The sequence below is a fragment of the Lissotriton vulgaris genome, chromosome 8 (assembly GCF_964263255.1).
Source record: "Lissotriton vulgaris chromosome 8, aLisVul1.2, whole genome shotgun sequence".
In the NCBI taxonomy this organism is placed as follows: Eukaryota; Metazoa; Chordata; class Amphibia; order Caudata; family Salamandridae; genus Lissotriton; species Lissotriton vulgaris.
In genome coordinates, this window is record NC_141696.1 from 657,390,961 (window position 1) to 657,405,757 (window position 14,797).

At 41.8% G+C, this 14,797-nt stretch overlaps 1 protein-coding gene and 1 pseudogene across 5 annotated transcripts in view; one reads left to right on the top strand and one right to left on the bottom strand.

Moving 5' to 3' along the window:
• The window catches only part of RIOX2 (ribosomal oxygenase 2), an 845,240-nt gene that overhangs the window by 608,042 nt on the left and 222,401 nt on the right, over window positions 1–14,797 (bottom strand). The gene's annotated exons all lie outside the window — the stretch shown is intronic.
• Window positions 11,937–13,030, top strand: LOC147697855 (zinc finger protein 862-like; annotated as a pseudogene).

Consider the following 14,797-nt stretch of genomic DNA (forward strand, 5'->3'; position numbering starts at 1 on the left):
ATCTGACCCTACCCTCTTTTATGATTGTAATTTAGCCCCCCACTGCCCCAGCTCAAAACAGATGTTAAACATTGGAAATCCTTGCCCCTGTCTCGAGTAGGTCGTGCTGCCTTTTTCAAGATGCTAGCACTTCCCCGTTTCTTATATATTCTCCAGAATTGCCCATATCGAGTTCCAAACACGTATTTCTCAGCAGTGGAGAGTGAGGTTAGAACCCTGCTCTGGGGTGGAAGGTTGCCACCAAACAATTGACAAAAGGATGGTATGATGCAGGAATAGCCTACCAGACCTTATATTGTGTTTTTATCTAGGAACCTGAATCAATAATGCTATTTTATGCCCTCAGAATCAGATCCATATTTAAGTAAATAGCCCTTGCAGTCCAAAGCACGGCAGAAGCTACTTCCTTGGATTCCTAGAAAGCACAACGAGTTCTTTCGACACACCAAACCTCTAGCAACCTGGGAAATCCCCATTTGCTTTTGTTTTGATTTGTCATTAAACTCCTGCGAACACTAAAGGAACAGTCAGTTCTTAGTGACATCTTTATTGACGTCTTATGTCCAAACCTTAAGTCAAACTCGGCACCTTTCGGGTATAAATATACCAACGTTGCCTTAAGCAAACACACGGTGGTAGTTTTGGAGCCGAGCAGCTATCTACTTGACCGAGAGCCCAGCTGATGCGAGAGCCCACGGACGCTGCCCCTCCTCTTTGACGCACTGAGAGAGACGCTGTCTTTTCTCCTGCCAAGAAATCCAGCTCCGGTGTTCTCAGCCGCCTTCGCTGGCTGCTGGGATATCGAGTCCTGAAAGAGAGATACCAGACCTCCTGCATTCTATTACCCAGGTACAGAGCTGACTAAATCCTTAAAGAGAATTCTTGAGTCAGATTATTGGCAAAACCTACTTAACTTACTCCTTCCGACGTATTAGGCTTAGGTCAGGTACACCGGGGTAGGCGTATTTTAGAAGCACCAGTTGAGTACGTTAGTCAATGTATATATGTATGTATATATTTTATCTATTTTAAAGTATCTTATGGCTAAGAAACCATATCAATGCTTTTACAGTATTATTTCACAATACTCTTTTTACTGTACTCACTTTACTTTACATTAAGTATTGCAATTATGGCAATTCATTTCTCTTGCATGAGAAAGAAGACTGCTCAATAAATTACACATTTTTATTGAAAACGCCCGTCTCTCTTTTCTCTGCACTCTGGTGAAACTAAGTACGCACATTTGACTAAGTGAAATAGCTGTCTATTGTTTTCACACAACTCTAGAGATATACTCTTATTCTGAGGGAGCAAAGTTGTCATGTTATATGGTTGTCGGAAGCTAATCCCTTCTTGTCTATCCAGGGAGGTTAAACTCCTCCTCGTTTATTCGAGAAAGTTTCTAGTGACCTCTGAGCTAGCTGGCAAACCTTAAGTCTAATATAGTCAGTAGAGACCTAGTCGACCTAAGTCCTACGTCTACACTGCTGAATATATTATTCCAATGCGCAGAGCCTATTGGGAATATAGGAACTACACTACATGGCGCCCAACGTTTGGTAAGGCGATAAAACTAACGCAAGACGTTAGAGTAAGTCAGTCTTGCTTTTTCACACAGACCCTTTTTCCCGTAAATACTCCAAAAGACGTCTGGAGTGGGTAAAAGGTTAAAATCCGCCGGAACTTAGTAGGAAGAGATTCCTATGTATAGTTTTTGATTTAGTCAACGTTGAAGGATACAGTGTTCCAAAATATTGTGCACCTAATCTTCGTTTCCTTGAAACTTGATCTGCAACAAAAACCTTTCTGCCAGTAAAATGGTGGAAAGTGAAGACGAGAGGGATGCAGCTAGAATAGCAGCTCGACTCCTAGAGGAAGACACGAGTCTCCTACAGAATGACCTGAATGCTATACTCATTCCGGTCATCATAAGAAAAACTATAACTATTAAACTTATAGAAAATGGACTGACATCACGAGGTGGTACAGTCATATTCGTGGTAGAGGCCCATGAATATCGGCAGACAGAGGTATTCTATTCATGGATAAACTTTCCAGCAGCAAACGCTGCAACACACAAATTCCACTATTACAAAATAGAGGAACCTCCGGATGAATACACTCCTTTCGAGGATGTTGAAATCCCACTAAAATACCAAGAGCACCTGCTCTGGTTTAAAGGCGCCCTAAAACATAATGATCACATCACCAGGCTCGGTCCACTAGGAAGACCAGGAGCAACGTGGCCGGTTCTCGCCAGCTACACACCACATCCAGACATCGAAAAAATGTCAGACCGGGAACTTTTAGCCCAGCTAAAAGTTCTAATTAAAATACATGGACAATTAGTCCAATATGTAATGCGGACTTCAACAGTCCAACCAGCTACTAACATTCCACAGCTGAACCCTCATCAGGGAAACACAAACAAAATTACACCACAGAACATACACTCATGTCTTGGTAAAACACCCGCAAAACGGGAACAAATTCCATTCTGGCTAGCACAAAAGATAACTCAAATAGAGGCGGTATTTCCGAATACTACCCCTAGTGAGAAACACAGAATTCTGACTATCTGCCTTCCAATGGGGATCGCACCACATGTGGAGGATTGTGACACTTGGGGCACAGTCTTTGCTTCCATTTACACAAAAACTCATGGTGTTCCGTCCATGGCGGTAATACCAGATGTACTAAGACAGATTCAAAATGAATACGGTCCAGAACCTGCTTTAACTCTGGGTATGAAATTACTGAAAGACTTCAAGCAGGTCTCGGCTATATTATTAGCCAACATAAAAGGAGAAGCAGCATCAGTGGCGGTCCGCCAGACATCGAAAGAAACAGATATAGCAGACCAACCAATTGAACTTGCCAGAATCATAGAAAAATCCTATGAAGAACTAGGTAGCGATAGTTTGGGTGGGAATCCGGTAAAACCCCAACTAACTGAAAATCTGAAAAGATATTTCTCAAAAATAATCTAAACACTCCAAATCAGAGCTGGGATGGAAATAAACATTCCACTCCCAAAGAAAAAAGATTCCAGTCCAGAGGAAGGTCTCCTCGGCGGAGAGAAAGATCTCCGGACCAAGGACACAAGTCTTCCCAGAGGGAGCCCTCTGAGAAAAGATACAACCTTAGAAATAGGGATAATTTGAAAAAGCCTGATAGATATCAAGATATTGATACACGTCCCTCTCGATCTTTTCAGCCTTCCTCGCAGAAATCGGAAAGAAGAGGGCGGTCAGAACACAGGGAAGAGCACGTCAAGTCCAAAGACAAGGAACCTGCCCAAAGTAAAAAATTACAATTTCCAAGAAAGAAGGTAGCCAGTATTAAAATAATCAAACATGCCGAGGATACTGAGGACACAGCTGAAAAACGGAGAGTGGGCCCAGACAATGCTAGACAGCGCAGCAGAAGTGACAATAGCTCGCAAGATCCTGATGAATCATCTGGTGACAGTGGACACGATTGAATACATTCAAGTGGAAACTGCAGATACCAGAGTTAGCGAACCTCATAAAATATACGAAATAACATTGCGTATAGAGGGAGATAAGACTAGGAAAGTAAGGGGTCTGTTTTGGGATAACCTTTCAAAAGGCTATGACATCCTATTAGCTAAGAAAGACTGGCCACCAGAGTTTGTCAGGGAGTGCCCTCGTGGCGAAGAAATGATAATGCCTGCCTTCTCAAATCATATTCCAATTCATAGAAAATGCGTATATGCAAGAAAATGGTCTGTAGCTCAAGCACCTGCATTATATAAAAATCATGTAGGATGGGATGAGGACTCTCCTCCTCACAAAATCCAGTTAAAATGTCAACCAACTGCACAAATGCAGTACCCAATTAAGCAAGAAGCTAAAAAACAAGTCAGGAAGATCTTAGATCAACTTGAATACCAAGGGGTTATCGAAACATGCACCTTTCAAATGAACAATCCTTTGTTTCCGGTCTCCAAACCAGACGATTCATATCGTCTAGTCTTGGACTACAGACACCGTAACTCATGTTGCAAGACATTTGCAGTACAAAACTCACACAGTGCAGCATTAACGAATAATATTGTTCGCAAAAAATACAAAACAACATTAGACATCTCTAATGGATTCTTTTGTCAAAATATTGCACCTGAAAGCAGGTATTTAACCGCTTTCTCAATAATGGGGTCACAGAAAATTTCTGTCGACTCCCACAGGGATTCAAGAATAGCCCAGGATTATTCTCAGCAAGGGTAACAGAGTTACTACAAATATATGATGATGAGGCATTGTCTTATGTCGATGACATCTATCTCACAGATGATGACCTGGATACTCACTTGAAAAGAGGGATCACCATAATACTTGGGTTCGCAGCAGAGGGTTACAAATTCAACTTTAAAAAGTCACGAATTGCCCATCTAACTGTCCTGTTTTTAGGATATGAATAATCAAGTGAAGGCAAAAGCCTAGCAGACAACTTCTTAGAGAAGTGCGCTGTACTCCAAGCACCAAAACCGCTGAAGAACTTACAATCAATAATAGGTTTCCTGAATTTCGGAAGAACTTACATTCTAAATTATGCAGAGAGGGTTAAACCTCTCTACGAATTAATAAAACCTGATTTTAAACCAATCAATTGGACTCAGAAACACACAGAAATTTTGACATCATTGCAAACAGACATGTTAGCTAAAACAAAATTACAAACTCGCGACAACACACGCAACCTTGTAATCCAAGTCATTCCAGGAAGATGCAGATTCACGTACCTTACCTCTAATGAGGGAGAAACTGTACAATAGCTTACAAATCACATTTGTACACAGAAGCTGAAAAAACATTCAGTCTTACTGAGAATATTGTAAATGCGGTTCAAACTATTGTAGCAAAAGAAAGAGCCCAAGCCCAAGGCAAAAGAATAACTGTTTTTACAGCAGAATCAGCCCTTGAGGCGTTATTAAGCCCAGTTAATCTAAAAACAGTGGCCTTAGATCCAAAATGGATACAGTGGGAAAATTCTCTTGCTGCAGAAGACGTGAAATACTATTTTGACCCGAACATGAAAAAACTGAAAGATCGAAAATATGAAGAAGAATATCCTCTGCCAATCGAAATTCTGCCTCTCCAACAGTACTCTTGTGCAATCTATATGGACAGATTTGCACAACATTACGATGTGGATAATAAATACTACAATGCAGCGTGCGTGATTGTTTAAGGTCGCTGGCGCTGTGGTAAATTTAGACCAAAAATAACAAAAACTGAATCACTGAGAAACTGTTCGGCTCAGCGAGCTGAAATCAGATCTTTAAAGATGGCGCTTGAAAATGCCGATCGTGAATTTCCGACATTAATAGTGTGCAATTCACATTTCTGCGTCAAATCTTACAATAATGACTTGCAGAACTGGGTTCAAAACTATTACAAAGACGACACAGGTGCCACAATAAAGCATAAGAAGCTTTGGGAACAGGTAGTTCTTTTGCAGAAAGAACTACGAAAGACTCATGTGATACATACACTGATTAATCAACGTGATGGCGTTCACGTTGCAGGGAATTCATTGGCTAATACAGCCACAGCGGAAGCAACTCAACCGGCTTCCGTAGGCTCAAAAAAGCGTTCGGAAAAATAAATAGAGGGGAAACCATGCTGGCGGTAAAAACGTCTTTAAAAGGCGACTGTGCAGCACTACCCGTAAACTATCCACTCAATTATACATACATAATTGATGCAAACTCCGTTCCTTTTGCTCGAATCCCTGGAGTGTGGGATAGAGTAATTCCAAACATGAACAGGAGAGTCTTATTAATAGCAGACGCACACATGGGTGAAGGTCCGAGGCACAAATAGATCAAGGAATCTCTGAAAGAACTACAATCAGAATACTGGTGGCTGGGGATGAGCCTGCAACATTACAAATTTGCAAAGAGCTGTCCAAACTGCAACAGAGATCGCAGTAGTAAACCGACCGGAGTATTGCCATGGCCATTCTTGTAGTTACCATAAGGCTATCTATACGTAAAATCCAGCGTCCCATTAATTTCCTTTTAAGACTAGATTCACTTAAAAATACAGGCCCCAGCGCTCGGCTGACGCCAGAACTGGTTTAAAAGATTTGCGAGTCTTTATCGGCACATACGCATTTGGCATGCTACATTCTGACCAGGGTCCTGCTTTTAGCTCTCGAGCTTATAAGGAGGCCATGACCAGCATGGGCATTGCATTGCGGTACTCTTGTCCCTTCCATCCTGAGGGAAATGGGATTGTGGAAAGAAAAAACCGGGACATAAAGCAATCTATAACGGCGAGGGTATTAGGTTCGGATGATGGGTGGGTCCAACATTTAACAAGTGTCCAACGTAGTCTTAACAATCTGCCAAGAAATTCTCTAAAAGGTTTCAGTCCGTACGAACTATTGTTCGTATCTAGAATGCATATTCAGGACTTAGATAGTCAAACTTCAGTGGTAGAAAGAAAATGCTTTGATATCAAAGATCGTTTGGCTGTTTTACAGGACTCAAATGAAACAAGAAAAGACCTGAGCAACATAAAGTTAAAACAGCAGCCAATGGCCACTGAAGATAAACCACCTGTCCCAGCAAGGCCTGTCTGGATTCCAAAGATTAGGGATCTGGTCAGTGAGAAGATCGCGGTGAAGAAGGAATTTGGGCCTTCTTACAGAAAAGCAGTACCTGTCTTAGCTGTCAGCGGAACAAGATCAGTTGTACTACCGCCCCTTGCTGGTAAAAAGGAGAACCGAGTGGTATCCATCTACCTAGTAAAACCACAATCATGTGGCCAATAATAAGTAGTAGGCCCAGTGGACTCCCAAGAAATAGCAGAATACCAAAATTTGCTCCAATCCAAGAGGTTCAAACTGAGAGACTAATCACATTTGATAAACCTGCAGTGAATAAAAAAGGACTATGCAACAATGCCATGGAACTTGTGCCTCTTGAAACCCAAATTGAAACAGTTCGTCAAGAAACACCTGTCTACAACGATGTAGCCTCAGACTATGCTAATGAAAGAAAAAATTAAAAAGCAAAGGAAAATTCAGAAGCGAATCCCTTCTTGTCTATCCAGGGAGGTTAAACTCCTCCTTGTTTATTCGAGAAAGTTTCTAGTGACCTCTGAGCTAGCTGGCGAACCTTAAGTCTAATATAGTCAGTAGAGACCTAGTCGACCTCAGTCCTACGTCTACACTGCTGAATATATTATTCCAATGCGCAGAGCCTATTGGGAATATAGGAACTACACTACACTACACTACACTACAAGCAATTCCAACAATCGACAGAACTGCATCTGGCTACTTCATCAATTTCGATAACTTTTCTGAAGATCCAAGTGAGCCTGAAGAAACGCCAGCAACAAAAAATTTCAAAGACAAATTAACTGAACTCTTTCATCAACTCAAAGAAACCTATCTGATTTCTCCATGGATTGAATTTTGGATTGTGTTAGGTGTACTTTTCCTCCTGCTTTGGCTCATCATGGTACTTTGTTTGGGAAAATTCATTGAGGGAAAATACAGTACAATGGACACAGCAAGTCAGAACATCAACTTGGTCCTAAAGCCACACAAGTCCTCTCACATCGAGAAAAGAGAACTATCATTAGTGAATGTCACAGCCATTCCAATACCCGGTGGGGTAGCTTGGGACAAAACGGATTACGAAATCTATGGCCCGGTGGAACTCTTGAAATATCCACATCAGTTCAAGGTTTCATTAAGTGACTTTGTAAAACCAAGTACATTCTCTGATGATTGGGACTTTGAAAGCATAAATAATATGATGTCAGATTTAGTAATGTCAGCAAAATTTACAGAACATGATTACTTACAGGGTTCGTCAAATTATGAACAAATGTACTGCTACAACCACTTTGCACATCACTATTTACATAAATCTGCTCAACCTAGAAATGTTTTTTAAGTATAATCAATGGGAACATTGTGCAACTCCACCAAAAGGCAGTTCGAAAAAATTTTATGAGAAATTCCCATACTTCTCAGGGTTTAACACAAGTGATGCAGAAATATTTTATTTTAAACTGTTAAATAAGACAGGGATAAAAACAATGTTGACAAATACTAAATTGATTTATTCTGAAACATTTTATGAAAAAATGATTACATTTGGTTTTGATTTCTGGAAAGACAACATTGAAACGAAAACCATCTGGGGTACAAAAAATTGGCAGGTCCAAGGTTTAGAACAGGGCTCGACAAATGTACTCGCCCGCTCGCAAATGCGAGTGAATTCTGTTCAGGTCGAGTCAGTTTCAAGGCCTACTTGACCGGCCTAGCGAGTGCTATCTGGTAGGTGCAGTAGCATGTGGAAGGCTCTAGGTGGCAGCATTGCGGTGCGGTGCGCGATGAAAGGCTTTAGGGGGCAGCGGAGTGCAGGTGGTGCGGTGCGCAGTGAAAGTCTTTAGGGGGCATCATGCACACACTGCCTATTGTTTGGAGGCCAGGGCCGTCAATCTTGTAGCGCGCGAAAGCGCTACCAATGACAGCCCTGGCCTGCCCCCGCGCTGTGCTGCTTAAAGTGCAGCAGTGACGTAGCACGCCACCACACGCGCTCTCCTCGGTGGAGTCGGGACTCAGGGACAAAGTGCAGGGCGATTTGGCAGAGGTGAGTCAGTTTTAAATTTCTTTTCATTACACGAGGCTCCGTCATGTCTCACCTTAACAGGTCAGCCTCCGAGTCTACGTTTTCCTTTTTCAATAGCGTTTCAGGCTTAGCCGTGTACTGTTACACATCGGTTTCTTTAAACTGCAGAGCTGGGGAAACTTATCATCATGGTGCCGCTGCAGGGTGGACTGAGTTGATTCACTAATCTGATTCAAATCGCAAATGTATTCATGAGGACCGCTGTGAGTTATTGGATGCTTGGTTAGTGCCCTAGTTTGTCATTGCTCAATGGGTGTAATTTACGATATGTGTTTCCTGTCATCTTCATTGCTTGAATGATTTGGTAATCTGTATTTGTTATTAAGATGAAGACAGACACATACTGGTGACTCAAATCTTTTCTTCCTGCACAATTAAGGTGACCAACAACCTGTCCGCCACTTCTTTTCCTCTTGCCCAATGAAGTGTGCCACCTGCCTGCTGCTACTTTAGGACAGCCCGTAAGTTTAGTTCAAAGTCCAAAGTCCGTTTTTTTGTTTAAATATTTTAAGAATGGCATTTGTCTCCTCGTTTCAGCACTTCCGGTTCGCATGACAGCCAATGCAAAAACTCTGAACATAAACCGGGAGTTGTTTGTAGTGTGACCTAGGATTGCTTTTAATGTCAGGACCTTGTCAAATTCTGGTTGGCTGAACAGAATTCATTAGTGCTTAATTTGGCTGGAGAGTCCGCAAGTGCCTGTGCTTTCCTTAAAACACTGCCCAACCTACTCTGCTGCTGGTGAAAGGGAAAGGGAACACAGAGGTACCAATAGAAACTGGAAGACATTTGCTTTAAGGACACAGGGCTGTATTAATGTTCATTTCTTACTTTAATAATGCGCTCGTTTCTCTAAAATGTAATGATGGGAGTACTGACCTTCCAGAATAGCTAACTAAGCCGTTCAATGTGGACGGGGTGGGAACGGGCGTCGTCTCTGTGCTGCCATAAAGACCCATAACTACTGGACTCACTGGCAGCCAGGTTTGATGTCATCAGGGGTGGATGGATGCAAATGAGAATGTCTTTGCCAAGGATATGGCACACAGAGGGTTAAGTCTGGTTATTTTCGCTGGCCCTGTCCTTGCTGTATTCCTGTCCAGAGCAGAGGGTTTCAGAGGAGAGAGAGAGATTGCTGCCCAGTGCCTGGATACTCTTGGGTATAAGGCACTAAACAAGTAGTAATAGTCCAGTAACCAAGTTCACAGTGGCACTTCCTGTGAAGATCCGGACCACGTGTTGTAGCTTAGTCACCAGTTCATCCTAAAATAGCATCCTGTCTGCTGCCTAAACTCAAAGTGTAATACAGTGCATCGGTTTGTATTTTATGCAAACAGCTCAGTGGGCTACTGCTTTTGCTGTAGAGAGAGCCTTGTGTAACCTGCAATTTTAATTTAGCCTACGAGTCCCCATCAAGAAGGTTCATGGGCGGGGGACAGCAAGGCCGAACTAGTCAGAACCTTACTGTTTTTTTCTCGGTCTTTGGTTGGTTGCTAGGATTGCTAAAAACTGCTTCTTGGGTGGTAATAAAGACTAGGTGCTGTAAAGCATTTGCATGTAATTAGGTCTCGCATTTAAGCAAGTTTAAGCTATTGGCATTGTAAACGACACTGCCTTTTATATTTTAAAAACAAAAATAAAAGGCACCATTGTTATTTGCAATGTCAATTATAGCTCTAACGCGCGTTAATGCGAGACCTAATGCATTGCAAATGCTTATAGTTTTCTTTCCTCTTATCCTGGCGCTTTTTCTGCTAAGATCTATAGAACTCCACCACTGGGGGTACAGAAGTCCGGGGAGAAAAAATAGGACAGTTGAATGAGGTGTTATTCTGTGGTAGCTCTAGGGGTGAGGTGTAGGGAGACACATATTTGCTTCTTCTAGTCTGCCCAGCACAGCAAGATTTAATCTAAGTGATGTTGTGGTGACTGTCTCCTTCAACTATTTTGCTTTTATCACATTGCTAGTGTTCTTTTGTGACCGGCCAGTTCGAGAATGTCTGTTTGGCATTGTGTTGAGAGTTGCATTCGCTTTTGGTGTGGGACCTTTGTGTACCTGCATTTTCAGTTGGTAATATTGCTTGGTGTGCCAAGCCCTAGCGGTGTGTGTTTTTGTGTGTGTGCGTATGTATTCGCACACTTGTGCACACATTCTTCCTGCTGCTGATGCAGGGTAGTCTTTGCCTTTCTCCCTCCAAGGTTGATAACAGTCATGGGTACCAGTGATTTGTGTGATGATCCAAGAAGTGATTTGTGTTTTGTGCGATGCAACTACTTACAGTAATTTATTACGCTGCACTGAATTTTTTCCTTTGGTCTTAATAAGATTCAATATATTTTATTGTGCATTGTGAGTTGAAAATGAATGTCCATGTTGTAATGAATCTGTAAAGCGTTATGTGCAAATTTGTTTACAGGTCACACTGTGTGCTGTGCCCATATAAACTCACTGTTTAAAAAAGGTTTGCTTGCCTTTTCCCAGATGAAGCGCAATGTGGAGAGTTTGATTTGGCTGTGTTGCACCGTAGGTTGCACTTTTATAAATGTCCGAACTTCTGTCAGTTATTATCTGAAGGTAATGGAAATTAAATGTCTTCCCAGAGTTTATACTGCTGCAAGTTGCATTACAACAGGTTTACTATGTTGTGTAGTTTATTTGTATGTTTCCTCACCTTCATTGCTTGATTTTGCTTGCAAGACAGTGTGACCATCACCTAAGGTGCGGATTGTGCAGATTGTGTGACCACTTGACTAATTACCACCCAGTTTCCCCCCAAAAAGTAGTTTAGGCCCAGAGTTAGGCTTTGGGAGGGGGAAGCGTCAGGCAGACCTTTTAGTTTTACTGACCAGGTATAAGCCTCCCCCATATTAGAACCCGCAATACTCAAGAGCAGACTAGTCTCAATAGTGAGTTATTTCAGAAGCTGCACTGGTGTTGCACATCGTTCAGTACCATTAGAGCGCATTTCCAAATTGGGGTGCTTTTGTGCGAACCTGAGAGTGCCACACTGAGTTACAGATCTGATGCAGTTACAAATTTATATTGGAACCATCATATATTTTATTAATTATTGAAAGCAAATAATGTTATAAGCCAGTATTGTAGTTGTTTGTACAAACTTCATGGTAAATTTTTAAATTAGTTACAGTGAGTTGTTGTTTTTGATTCTAGCTCAAAGCGGACAGAAGCAGTGAGTCAGTGCTGGCTAACTAGTGAGGACAAGGCAGACAACAGGCAGATAGTGCAGCTGCAATGGCAGACATCAGGTTGTGGTTGGCCGGAAAAACCACTGGAGCTAAAACTCCAATGAATAATGCAGGAGAGAGTTCAGCAGTTGGAAAAAGGAGATTAGAAGAAATCCACCAAAAGCAAAGGGAGTATGATCAAAAAAAAAAAGACAGAGTTGTACAACAGAAATGGCTTGAAGATTTCAAGTGGGCAGTGATTGAAGAACAGGAAAGTAATGGAGCTGCTGCTGACCTAGTTGAGCCCAGTTTTAAAAAATCCCAAGTTTTGTATTGTGGAGTTTGCAGGAAATGTCCTCATCTTGCAGATACTAAGTCTTCCCTATATGTTGGTGTGACAGAAAAATTCAAAAGGGAGACGTTGGAATGGCACCACAAGAGCAAATTGCATGAAAAATGCACATTACATGAAGCTGCAATTCAAAAGCCACAGGAGACCTGCATAGCCAAATCGATCACAAAAATGCATGAAAAAAATATCCGGCACTTAAACATTTTATTTAATACAGCCTATTATATTGCAAAACAAGGTGAGGCTTTTATTAAGTTTCCAAAACTCTGCTCACTGCAGAAAAAGAACAATCCTGAGTGGAATTTCGAAAATTATATGACTGATCATGCATGCCGTAACTTTGTAATAGCAATTTCCGAGACACTAAAAATGTCAATTCGATCCCAAATAGAAAATGCTAGGTTCATCAGTGTTCTGTCAGATGGGTCAACTGACAAAGGAATTCAGGAACAGGAACTTATTTATGTACGATTCGTCTGTGAAGGCACCCTTGTTACCCATCTGTGTGACATTGTCAGCATGAAAAACTCCACTACGTCCGGAGTGAAAAATGCTATTATGGTTGGCCTGGAAAGCATGGGCATATCTCTGGATATTCTGAGCCAGAAATGCATTGGTCTGAATACGGATGGAGCTGCTGTGAACCTCGGTACTAAATCTGGTGCTGTGAAGCAGCTACTGGACGAAGTCTCCAAGCATCAAGGATGGGACAATTGCAATCACATTGCAGTTGTGCACTGTGTAGCTCACAACCTAGAGCTTGCTGTGTGTGATGTTAAAAAAAAGAGTTCATACATATCCAAATTTGAAGAGGTGCTCAAAGGATGTTTCAAACTATATTATTATTCACCTAAGCGGAGAAGGGAACTTAAAGAGATAGCTGATAATCTGGAAGAGCAGTTACAACGTTTTGGTGGCTTGCAGCAAATCAGATGGGTAGCAAGTCAGCACAGGGCAGTAACAGCGCTTAAGACAAACTGGGAAGCTACAGTACTTCATCTTGAGCACCTTGCTACTGGTACTGATGAATATTCAAACAAAGCCAAAGGATTGCTTCATGACATGAAATCGGAGAAGTTTCTTTATTTCTTGCACTTCATGATAGACTTCACAGAGCTGCTTCAGCAAGTGTCTAAGGCATTTCAACAAGAAGATACTCTTATTTCTGAAGTTGCAAGAAGAATCGAGGTGCTTCAACAGAAGCTAATACTGCTGAAAACAAAGCCAGGAAAAGCACTAACACAATTTCAATTGCTTTTTAAAGATGGAAATTTCGCAGGGGTCCCGTTACTAACACAGGCAAAGCCTGCTAGAAAAGGCAGCTCTAATGAAACTAGTGTCAAGGAAGACACTATTGAGTTAATAGAGAATGCTCTTTCATTTATGAGTGACCGCTTTCTGAAGCACATCTCAGGCAAGCCGCATTCTTTGTTTAACATTTTTGATTTTACTTTGTGGCCAGACTCTGTTGAAAAGATTAGAGTTTTTGGGGATCAAGAATTTGAGGACCTTGTACAGTACTACAAAAAGGTACTTACTGATGAAGAAATTCAGTCTGCCCCTGGAGAGTGGCTAGATTTTAAACTGTACGTCTTTCATCGGAGGTTGTTGCAGCCTGTATCCCTCTTCACTCAGCTATTGAAAAAACGCCCAGAAGAAGTTAAACATGTCCTTCCAATTTTAGAAATCATGCTTTCCATCAGTCCAACAACAGCAATATGTGAACGGGGGTTTAGCAGCATGAACCGAATAAAAAATGAGCTCCGTACGTCCCTTAAAAGTGACACCATGTCTGCTTTAATGCGAATCCAAGTAGATGGGCCGGAGTTAGACACTTTTGATCCAAACCCAGCCGTTTTGCATTGGCTTTCAGCAAATCCAGGAACAAGACATATTATGGGCCACAAACATCCTTGTCAAAACAACACTAGTGTTGTTACTGACTCAGAAGATAGCGACTCAGTTTAATGCTACTCTGTTCAAATCAGAACCATTTTCCTTAACAACTGTGCATTTTTGTGTTTTACCATTCACTGTGGTTTCTGAATACTTCTGACAATTTGCCATGGTGGCAGCTGTTTTTCTCCTTTCGAGACACTGACTCCCAGTCACAGACCTGTGTTGAATCCATCATCGTTCTTTAGTTCACTGTTCGCCACCCCAGTTCAGGACTGGCTATGAAAATCAGTCTTGACCAATTTATTAAATAAAACTTCTGACAATTTGCCCATGGAGCTGTTTGTCTCCTTTCGAGACACTGACTCCCAGTCACAGACCTGGGTTGAATCCATCATCGTTCTTTAGCTCACTGTTCCCCGCCCCAGTTCAGGACTGGCTATGGAAATTAGTCTTGATGACCCCTGTGCCTCATTGGAACAGTCCAGCCCGAACTGCCAAGCCATGGACTCCTGACCCGGCCTGTGGCACTTTTTTTCATACAAATTAAACACTGCCACAGCTACAGCAATGTAAATGAAACTTCGAGGACTTGGCAGCATAAACGGATTACAAAATGAGCTACATTCATCTGCTGACGGAGCGCTAATGCTGTATTTTGAAAGAACAAGCACTGACTC